A 9,769-nucleotide genomic window follows, 5' to 3' on the forward strand; every position below is an offset into this window, starting at 1 on the left:
GGCTTTAAACAACCTGATCTAAAGGGAGGTGTCCCTGCCCGTGGCCCATGTTGCTCTGGCAACACCAAACGCTTCTGGAACCAAGCAGCCCCTCCAGAGAGGCAGGAGTGGGGTGCAGGGTCAAACCAGGCTGGGTTCAAAGCTGAGACCAAGCTGCTCAACTTGGGCACATGCTCCTCATCACTTCCCTGCACTCCTGTCTTGGCATGGTCTGATCTTTACTGTGATTTCTGTCCCAACCCCACAAGTCTCTGCTCCCTCACTGTCCCCTCTCTGATGTCCCCAGGGTGCCAGAGGTCCTGTCCAGCCCTGTGCCCACCCCAGTCAATCACCGAAGGCTGGAATGGCCGAGCTGGCCTGGGGGAAGGATATTGACCCCTTCCCTGGTCTGCAGAGTGCAGGGCCCTGGCACAATTTTCTTCCTTCCACCACGACTGTCAGTGCCTGGGAGCCTCCCCAAACCCAGTTCAGCCCCATCAAGCCTGGCAGTGGACTGTGCAGAGCTTGGGGTGGGAATGGCCACTCCAAGCTCAGGACTGTGATTGCAGGAGGGGGATTGAGCTGGGGGGGGGCTCCATGCCACAGAGAGGACACAGCTTGGGGAGGGGGGGGGCTCTGGGAGGGCTGCAATTCTCTTGCTGCCAATGTTTTACACAGATCCTCATCTTCCTCCAAGAAACGCCAAGCTCAGGTGTCACTAAACCTTGTCCCAAATCCCCAGCTGTGACACAAAAAGGTGCAGACTTGCTGCAAAGTTGGGAAGCAGCAGCTTTTGGAGCCATTCGCAGGGGTACTGGAGAAGCCCTGGTTGGGTCACAGGGTGCAGCTTCCAGCCGGGGTGGCACTACCTGCATCATTCAGGGCTCTTTATGCAGATGTTTTTTTCACCCAAAGAAGCATCTGGGATTGCTCTGGTGTTTTCGGGGCGACCTGGTTCGGGTCCACAGGTTTTTGACAGTGGGGAAGCACGACAGCACAGCAGCAGGGCAGGTACGACTGTGACTTTAATGCACAACAGTGACACGCGGGACGCAGTGACAGGAACACTGCCAGGCAAGGTGGGGACTCCCTGGGCACGGCTGCAGCCCACAGCATGCCCCCCGTTCTCCGCTCTGCCGTGGTGTCTTGTTACGGGGTCGGTCTCCTTCATTCCCCCGCCTCCAACGACCCTCCCTCATTTCCCTATACTCTGCAGCAAGAGCTTATTGCTGAGCGCCTTCTGCGCCAGTCTCTCCTCCCGGGACATTTCCAGGAACTCGCGCAGGAGGTGGAAGGTGAGATCCAACGAGTTGGGTTTTCCGTCTCGCCTCTTGCCGGTTTGCAGCGCCCGCCGGGCTCGGGGAGCCGGGGCGAGCTCTGCCCCGTGGAACAGGCACAGTCTTTGGGACAGGGAATCGGTGGCGGGGACCGGGGGTCTCGGGGCTCCCATCCAGGGCTCCCAGGTGAGCTGTGGGGCCAGGGTCAGCCTGCGGGACGGACCCCGGGGCCACTGCAGCGGGGAGCAGGTCTCCGAGGGCAGGAAGAGCAGGACGAGGACGGAGGCAGCTGAAATCATCCTGACCCGCATCGCAGCCACTTCGGGGCCAGAAGCCTGTAAGAGCAGCCCCCCCCAACCCCGGACCCCCACACCCCCCCGCTGCGGTCAGGGTTTCACCCCGCTGGGGACCCCCTCCCCAGGGATGAAATTCCCTGGGGATGAAGCCCTCCGGGACGAGATCCCCACCCCCCGCCGATGGGAATCCCACCCCCCGTCCCTCGGACAGGACCCTTCCGGGGACGGGACCCCCGCGGGCTGGGATCCCCCACCCGCGGACGCGACACTCCTTCTCCCGGGATGGGACTCCCCCCAGGCATGAGACACCCTCGGCAGCCGGGACGGGACCCTCCGGGACCTGGGACCCCCCGCGAGGGGACACCCCCCACCCCCCCGGCACAGGACCTTCCTCTCCCCGGGACCAGACGCCCCGGGGCTCGGGATCCCCCTCCTTGTGCCGGGCTCCCGGGGGTGGCGGCGGCCGTCCCGGTCCCCGTGCGCGTCTCACCGCTCTCCGGCGCTCCGCTCGCTCCGCTCCTCCCGCAGGACGCGCCGCTCCGCGCCCCGCGCTATATAGGGGCGGGGGGAGCCACGTGATGGAGCGGGGCCGGGATCTGTCCGCGGTGCTGAACGGGGGGAGAGCCGGGGGCACGCGGGGTGCGAGGGGACAGGCTGGGGGGCACGTGGGGGGTGACAGTCTGGGGGAACATGGGAGGGGGGAGAGTCTGGGAGGGCGACACAGGGGGTTCGTGAGCCCGGGGGTACGTGGGGTGAGGGAGGGGGAGTGTTTTGGGGGCTGTGGGGGTATGCGGGGCGTGCAGGGGTGTGTGTGCAAGCGGGCACAAATGTTTTGGGAGGCGTTTCTCGGTGTGTTGTGGGTTTGGGGGTTGGAGAGGTGAAGGGGAGCTGGGGTGGGGGGTGTGAGGGAGGTGAGTGTGAGTTCATGAGTGTGCACGACAGACCCTCTGTGTGTGACGGGGTGCCTGGGGGTGCAGCAGGACCCGCCAGCCAAGCCCCACACTGCCACATTGCTCGGGTGGTGTTCCTGGCACCTGGGCACCCCCACGGAGCCCCCCGATTCTCTCGGGGCCAGGTGTGGCCATGGCAGAGGGGCACACCGGGCACACACGTGTGTGCGGGCTCGGCCCCGAGCTCTGCAGCGTTTCACGTCGCAGGGAAAGTTTTCCCGATGGCTCCTTTGGCAGTTGTTTGGTGAAGGCAGCCCCGGCTGCTTCCCGGCTCCTCCCAGTGATCCCTCTGCTGCTGTCACACAGATGAAAACTTCACTGCAGAAGCAAAATGCGCTTCTGGAGCACCGTTTGACACAGCACTAAGGCGTGTTCTTCTCCCGGCCTGATCCTAGCACAGACACACCCCTGGGGGTGCGTCCCGGGATCCACGGGCGGGGGACTCATCTGCCTTTCACTGCCTCCCTCCTGGAGCCTCCATTGCCTGCCCCTCAGAGCTCAGCAATTACTTCCTTCACCTTGCAGAAGCGCTGCTGTCTCTAAAATTAAAATTCCCTCTTAGGGAACAAACTTAAGAGAAGGGGGAAAAGCAAACCAGCCCACATTAGGTAGAACTTGGATGAATGGCAAGAACCCCTCCCATCCTCCTCCATGGCAAGAACCACGTGAAAAACAAGGGCTCTGCAGAGTTCTGAGGGTCACTGGAAAGGGCTCAAGAGGTCTGTGGGGGTGGCAAGCCGGGGGGGCCCTAACCCCCCCCAGCTGCAGAATAACTCCAGCAGCAGCAGAGCAAGCGCTGGGTGGGCAGGAAGGGGGAGCAGCTGCCTCCTGCTGGCTTTGTGAGCTTTTAAAGTCCTTTTCTTCGCTGAATCATCGAGATCCTCTCTCATTTCCAGTGCTTCACCTGAGGCTGCTTTTCTCCCTATCCCCCACGCCTGACCCCGTGCTGGCCCCTACCCTGATAGCAGTGCTCAGCCTGGAGCACTGCCAGGAGCGCTGCCTGCAGCTCCCAGGGCATCCCCACACCTGCTGGGGCAAATGAGACCCCAAAATCCCATGGGGAGATGAAACCAGCTCCAGCAGTGACTGCATCCCTGCACGGGGAATGGAGCCTCCCCTGTGCTACCTGTCTGCTCATGGGGGCTCCCAGCATGGTTTTAAATCTTCTTGAAGCCGTGCTAGGACTTGGTGGGTCCAGGGCGTCCAGCTCAGCAATTTTGGCTCCTCCCCTGCATGTGGGGCTGAGCTGTCTCTGAAAAACCCTTTCTACCCCATCTTCTGGGGCTGCTCTGCAGAAGCAGCGCTTGGAGGGGCCAGGGCCTGTGGCAGGGAGAGATGCAGCAGGAGGGGCTGGTGGCCAGAGCATCACTCAGGGGGCTTTGGGGGCCACCTTGTCTCAGAAGAGTGAGTCCGTGGCTCTGGGCAGAGATTTCTGCTCCTGCTTTGCCACTGACATGGTCAGGAGCAGGCGCAGAGAGAGGCAGCTCAGTTCAGCCCTTGCCCCCATGGCCTGCACTGTGGCTGGTAACGTTTTAGAGAGTTTATCTTTAGGATTAGTCATTTAATTGTAGGAAAGACAGTGATTCTGACAAGCGTATCTTGGACTTGTGTTTTATTTAGGAAGCTCAACTTGAAAAATTAAAAATACCCTTTTTTTTCCCCTGCTCCCTTCATAAATTACTGACAAATCCAGCGCTGATGGGCCCTGTGCACTGCCTGGGGATTCATTATCGTCACTTTTAGGGCTGTCACTCCCTCCTCCTCTAGTCAGGAATGTGAGGAGCGAAGTGTTAATGATGCTTTCAGGGATGCCAAACTCACCCCTGGGCTGCGCTCGCTGCACACAGAGGCACAGATCCGGGTGGGAGTCGGAGAGGTTCCTAATTAGGCGCTTTTGGTACTCGGAGCCTCCTGTCACATGAGCAGCAGCTCACACGCGGCGGCTGCTGCACCGCCGGCCGTGGCAGCTTCAGCACTAAGGTGTGGCCGAGCTTCCAGCAGCTTCTCCTGAGGAACAGGTGGGATTTGCCGGCCACTTTCCTCCCTTTGCTCCTTGGGGGCTGACACCCACTTAGGTCCTTGCCCATCCTCACAAACAGCCGTGCCAGGGTGCAGACGAAGCTCTGGTGTCCCCCTGCTCCCTGCTGTGCTTCTCCATGTGCTGGGTGGAGGTGGCAGCCGTGGGGCTGGTGGGGGCCGGTGCTGCCCGTCCCGCTCTGGAGAAGGCATCTCATGGGCTGACGAACCTGAGATTGACCCTGATGTTTCACCATTCTCAGGTTAGACAGTCCTCGAGGTGCCCCTCGCTGGGGCAGCTGCCGAACCCCCTGCCATGTGCCTTGTGCCTCACACCGTGGAGCTGCCCAGATCTCCCAGCCTCTGAAGAATTTGGAGGAGACAACAAAGAAGCAGCACCTTACCTCTGTTTTTATGGTGGAGTTATCTGTGGGACCCACCCGAACCTCCTCATATTGCCCTGCATGCTTCTGGGGAATCAAGGAATCACAGAACCATTTAGGTTGGAAAAGCCCTCTAAGATCACCAAGCTCAGCCATTCCCTCAGCATGGCCAAAAACATCACTGAACCATGTCCCCAAGTGCCACATCCATGCTTCTTTTAAATTCCTTCAGGGATGGTAAGCCCAGTACTGCCCTGTGCATCCTGCTCCAGTGCTGGACAACTCTTCTGGTGAAGAGGTTTTCCCTAATATCCAACGTAAACCCTTCCCAGGTGCAATTTCAGGCTGTTTCCTCTCATCCTGTCACTTGTAACTTGGGAGAAGAGACCACCCCACCCGGCTACGCCTTCCTTTCAGGGAGTTGAAGGAAAAATGAATGTTAAAAGCTTATCAATCAAAATGAATGAACTCAGTACAAAATTGAAAGGAAGTGTTTTCCCACTGACAAGCTCCATGCAAGAAGTGAGCGAGCCTGGAAAGCTGTGAAAGGAATCTGTGATCTGTTTTCAGTCCCTTTCTGGATTTTTTACTTTGGGTCCAAACACTCTCCCACTTCTGCGGTGGGGACTGAGCCAGATGCAGCTCTGAGTGCTCCACACAGAGCCAAGACTATTCGATAGAGGGACTCTGGATTTCCTTCAGAGAAAAGGAAGAAAAATCTTTCTGACAGGAGCAAGGGAATTGTGGAACCACTGCCCAGCTTTACCTTCTCCAATATCTCCACTGGAAATATGAGCAGCTTTGGGGGATTTTATCGTTTGTACTATGGGTTTGCAAAGATGAAAAAGAAGAGGCAAAAGCCAATTAGAATTAGTTTTTTCCAAGCAAGGTGAAGTTTTAGTAAGTTTGGTACAGAGAGTAAAGTATGGCAGAATCCTCTCAATTGGCCCCAAGAAGAACAGTGGAAAATGCTTCCAAAAATAATCAGGAATCATTTGCAGAAGGAAGAAAAAGAGGGTGCAGGGCAGTGCCTGCCTTACCTGTGAAGCCAGGACCAGGTCCCCTGCACCGCTGCCAGCCCTGGCCCCTCTGGCCTGCTCTCCTCCCCCTGCCACCCCCATGCTGTTTTTATAGCCTTTCTTGTCCCCCGGCAGAGCTGAGCTGGGCCACAGCGAGCTGCCACGCTCTCTGCTGGCTTCCTGTTTGCTCATCGAGCGGCTGCGGTAAAATTTCCATTACACGCTGGACAGGCAGGGTGGCAGAGAGAAGTGAGGCAAAAAATGGAACCCCAACACGTATCTGTGTTTTAGTGGTTCTTTCAACTCTTTTGAAAATGAGAAAGTGCTGTTAGATGGAGACAGAGGTGAGAAAGGGTGTCCTGGCAGTGTGGGAACTGAAGGCGATCCTACAGTCTTGGTCCAACTGCTCTGGGTTCCTCCTCCCTGTCCCCAAGGGGATAGAGAAGTCCTGCTCCTCAGTTCAGCAAGATCTTCCTTCCCACCTCCCACCCCAAAAAAGTGCTTCCCAAATGCTGCCTCACTGAATGGAGTCACAAGACAAAGCTCTGTCCTGCTCTGATCAGAGGCTGTGGAGTTGTCTGCATCCCCCTTCACTCTATCTCAGCCAGCAGATCCTCCAGCGATGCATAACCCAGAGAAGATCTGGAGGAGAGCAATTTATTTCAATCTTTTATTATCCTCAGTGTGTGCAGAAGAACCATTTTGCCTGTAAAATAGAGGAGGGCAAAGGGAAAGGAGGAATACTGCCTGCCATGAAAATATGGAACCTGTCAAAGGACACAGGCCCATCTGGAGCAGTGTCTCTTGTTGTGGAGGGGAAAGATCCCATGGCTGGAACGAGATGAGCTTTAAAGTCCCTTCCAGCTCCTTGTGGAATTCTAGGATTCAACAAACCTAAACTGAAAATTCACTGCAATGAGCAGGGACACCCTCACTGTCCCAGGTTGCTCCAAGCCCTGCCCAACCTGGCCATGAACACTTCCAGCTATGGGGCAGCCACAGCTTCTCTGGGCAAACTGTGCCAGGGCCTTGCCACTGTGACAAGGAAGAATTTCTTCCTAATGTCCAATCCTACCCTGCCCTCTGTCCATTTGGAGCCATTCTCACTGGGTCCTGTCACCTCATGTCCTTGTTCAAATATCTTTGATGTTCCTGAATGCCTCTGTGGTGAGTGAGCTTGGCCAAGGATCGCTCTAAGCAGCAGATGGCTTAGATGAGTTTGATTTAAGGTGCTGCTGAAAGAGTTTCAGTGGCACCAGGCAAACACCTTCATGTGTGGCCTGTCGTATATATTGGCTGATCGCTGTGCACAACACTGCTCATTCAACAGCTTCAAAATACCCCATTTTTCACCACCGTTTCGATAGCGACTTCTGAAAACCGCCTCTGCTAACGGAGCAGAGTGTTTGATGCCAGCTCTGACAAATCTTGTTTATAATACACGGAAATTCAGTATTTTTTTAACAATTGGCCAAGATTGTACTCTGCAGAGCCATGGGCTGGACATGCCAGGTCTTGAAGGTCTGGAGAGCTGTGACACTGCTCATCCAGACCCAGGTCTGGGAGGTGACCTTTAGGCACAGCCCACTCCTGCAATGAATTGCCGAGTTCTCAGATGAGTATCGGGGCTAGCACACAGGTTTCAGCCCACAAGATCTCTGTCTTTCTGTACAAATAGGAATCAAGCAGGTAACAAGCTCAAAAGGAAATTGAATTTGTCTTCTGACCCACTGTTCCCCTGGCTCCCTTCCAGCCCCAAGAAGCCCACAAGAGGGGCAGTCCCCAGGACTGGAGCTCTGCATGCCATTACCTCAGACAAGGAGAGATTTAATCTATTTCAGAGAAAACCGAGCCCATCTGCTGCAGAAAGAGAAAACACAACCCGAAAGTCCTCGTCTCAGGTGTTCCTGCCTCGCAATGACTGTGGTTGCTGTTTGATGGTCAAGCAGATATTGTTCTCCTTTTTTCTGTTGGCTTTTATTTTCTGTCAGCTTTTTTTTTTTTTTTTTAACCGCTCGTATCTATTTTTAGTGACGAGGGGATGGTGCTCAAGAGGCTCTGCCATGGGTCACCTCAGTGTGGGTTTGGGTCACTCTGGATGCCAGGCAGGAAGTGAAGCACAGCCGGTCCTGGTGGTCCTGCCATGGGCAGTGGAACTCTGAAGATGGTGAGGGGCTGCAGGTGCTGCTGAGAGCAGGAGTCCCACATAGGGGGTTTGAGATTTTATTGATGGCAGGAGGGTGAAGACACTGCCAGAAGCAGGGTTGCTGCCATGGGAGGTGGAACCCCAGTAACAGCAGGGGGCTGCAGCTGAGCCCACAGGCACCTTGTGATAGCAATAAATCCAATACTTTTTTTCTTATTTTTTTTTTTTTTGTCTGATTTAATGAGACACCTGGAAGTGTGGTCTGCAATGAGAAAAAAAAGGGTTTTTTTTCTTTTTCAGTCCTTTTCTCCAGTGTCTCCATGTTATGGAGGAGGCATTAGGGAGTGTCGCCATGTGCCACACGCTCCTGGCTGGGCTGTCCAACAGGAGGTGGGAGCTGGAGCAGTGCCTGTCCTAGTCAGGGTCTGCGCAGTGCTGGGCTCAGCCATGCTCAAAACCCACCACTTTTGCCCTTTTGTCAGCTCAAAAACATGGCGTGACCCTGGTGGGGCAGTTTGGACTGGTGAGGAGACCTGCTGCATCCACCATGCTGCTGAGATGAAGCCTCATGGCCAGGACTGCTCAGAAAGCCTTAGACCAATATTTTGGCAAGAAAAGAGTGGTTTTTGTTGTGTTCCACCACCCCAGCCCGTGGCCAGCATGGCCTCAGAGGCTGCGGCTGGGGGGGCAGTGAGGCACAGGCAGAGGGGAGGGAGGGGAGCCGCCTGCCGCCCACGCAGTGTTTCCGACCTGGCGTTTGCTACCAGCAGTTTGTCACAAACAAAACAAATTCTGTCTTGTAGTCCTGAAACTAAATTAGGTGTGATAGCGCTGGTAATGGCGGCATGAGGGAGAGGAACGCGGCGGGCTGACAGGGAGCACGAGGGATCCAAGATGGCGCTGTGGCGTGAGGGCAATGGCGGCAGCGGGGGCGGAAGTCACCAGAAACGGCGTTTGAGGATGAATCGGCCATGGTTGCCTCAAGCAGGTGCAGTGTGGGAGGAGAGAAGATGGCTCCATATATTCCAGTGGTAGGAACAGCCCACAGGGTGGGAAGGGAGGTGATGGCTCCATGTTTGCCGCTGGCAGGAGCAGTTGCCCGGAGGGAGCTGCTGGCATGGGCACAGGGCTGGTTTGCTGAAACAAAATAATCACAGAAGCATAGAATACACTGAATTGACCCACAGAATATGCTGAAGGGACCCATCAGGATCGTTGGGTCCAACTCCTGGCCATGCACAGGACGCAAAGTCCCACCATGTGCCCAAGAGCCTTATCCAAACCCTTCTCAAATTCAGACAGACTGGGTTGTCCAGATCTGAGTAAAAATGTGGCTCTATTGGGAAAAGTGTAGATCTGAGGCAAAAGAGGGATCTGCTAAGGAAAAATGGTGACTCCACCACCGCCCTGGGCTTCCTGTTCCAATGTCTGGGCATCCTTTCAGTGAAGAAATTTTCCCTAATATGCATTCCAAACCTGGCACAATTGTTTCCTCTTGTCCTGTCGCATGTTACCTGAAGGCAGACACCAACAATGCTGGGGGAGAGGAGGTGCTTTGCCCCCCAGAGTAAGTGACATGTGGCTGTCCCCTGCCTGGAAGCATTCAAGGCCAGGTTGAATGGGGCTGGGAGCAACCTGGGAGCAACCAGTGAAGATGTCCCTGTCCATATCATGGACCTGGTGACCCACTGCTGCTGACCTGC

The sequence above is a fragment of the Vidua macroura genome, chromosome 17 (assembly GCF_024509145.1).
Source record: "Vidua macroura isolate BioBank_ID:100142 chromosome 17, ASM2450914v1, whole genome shotgun sequence".
Taxonomy (NCBI): domain Eukaryota; kingdom Metazoa; phylum Chordata; class Aves; order Passeriformes; family Viduidae; genus Vidua; species Vidua macroura.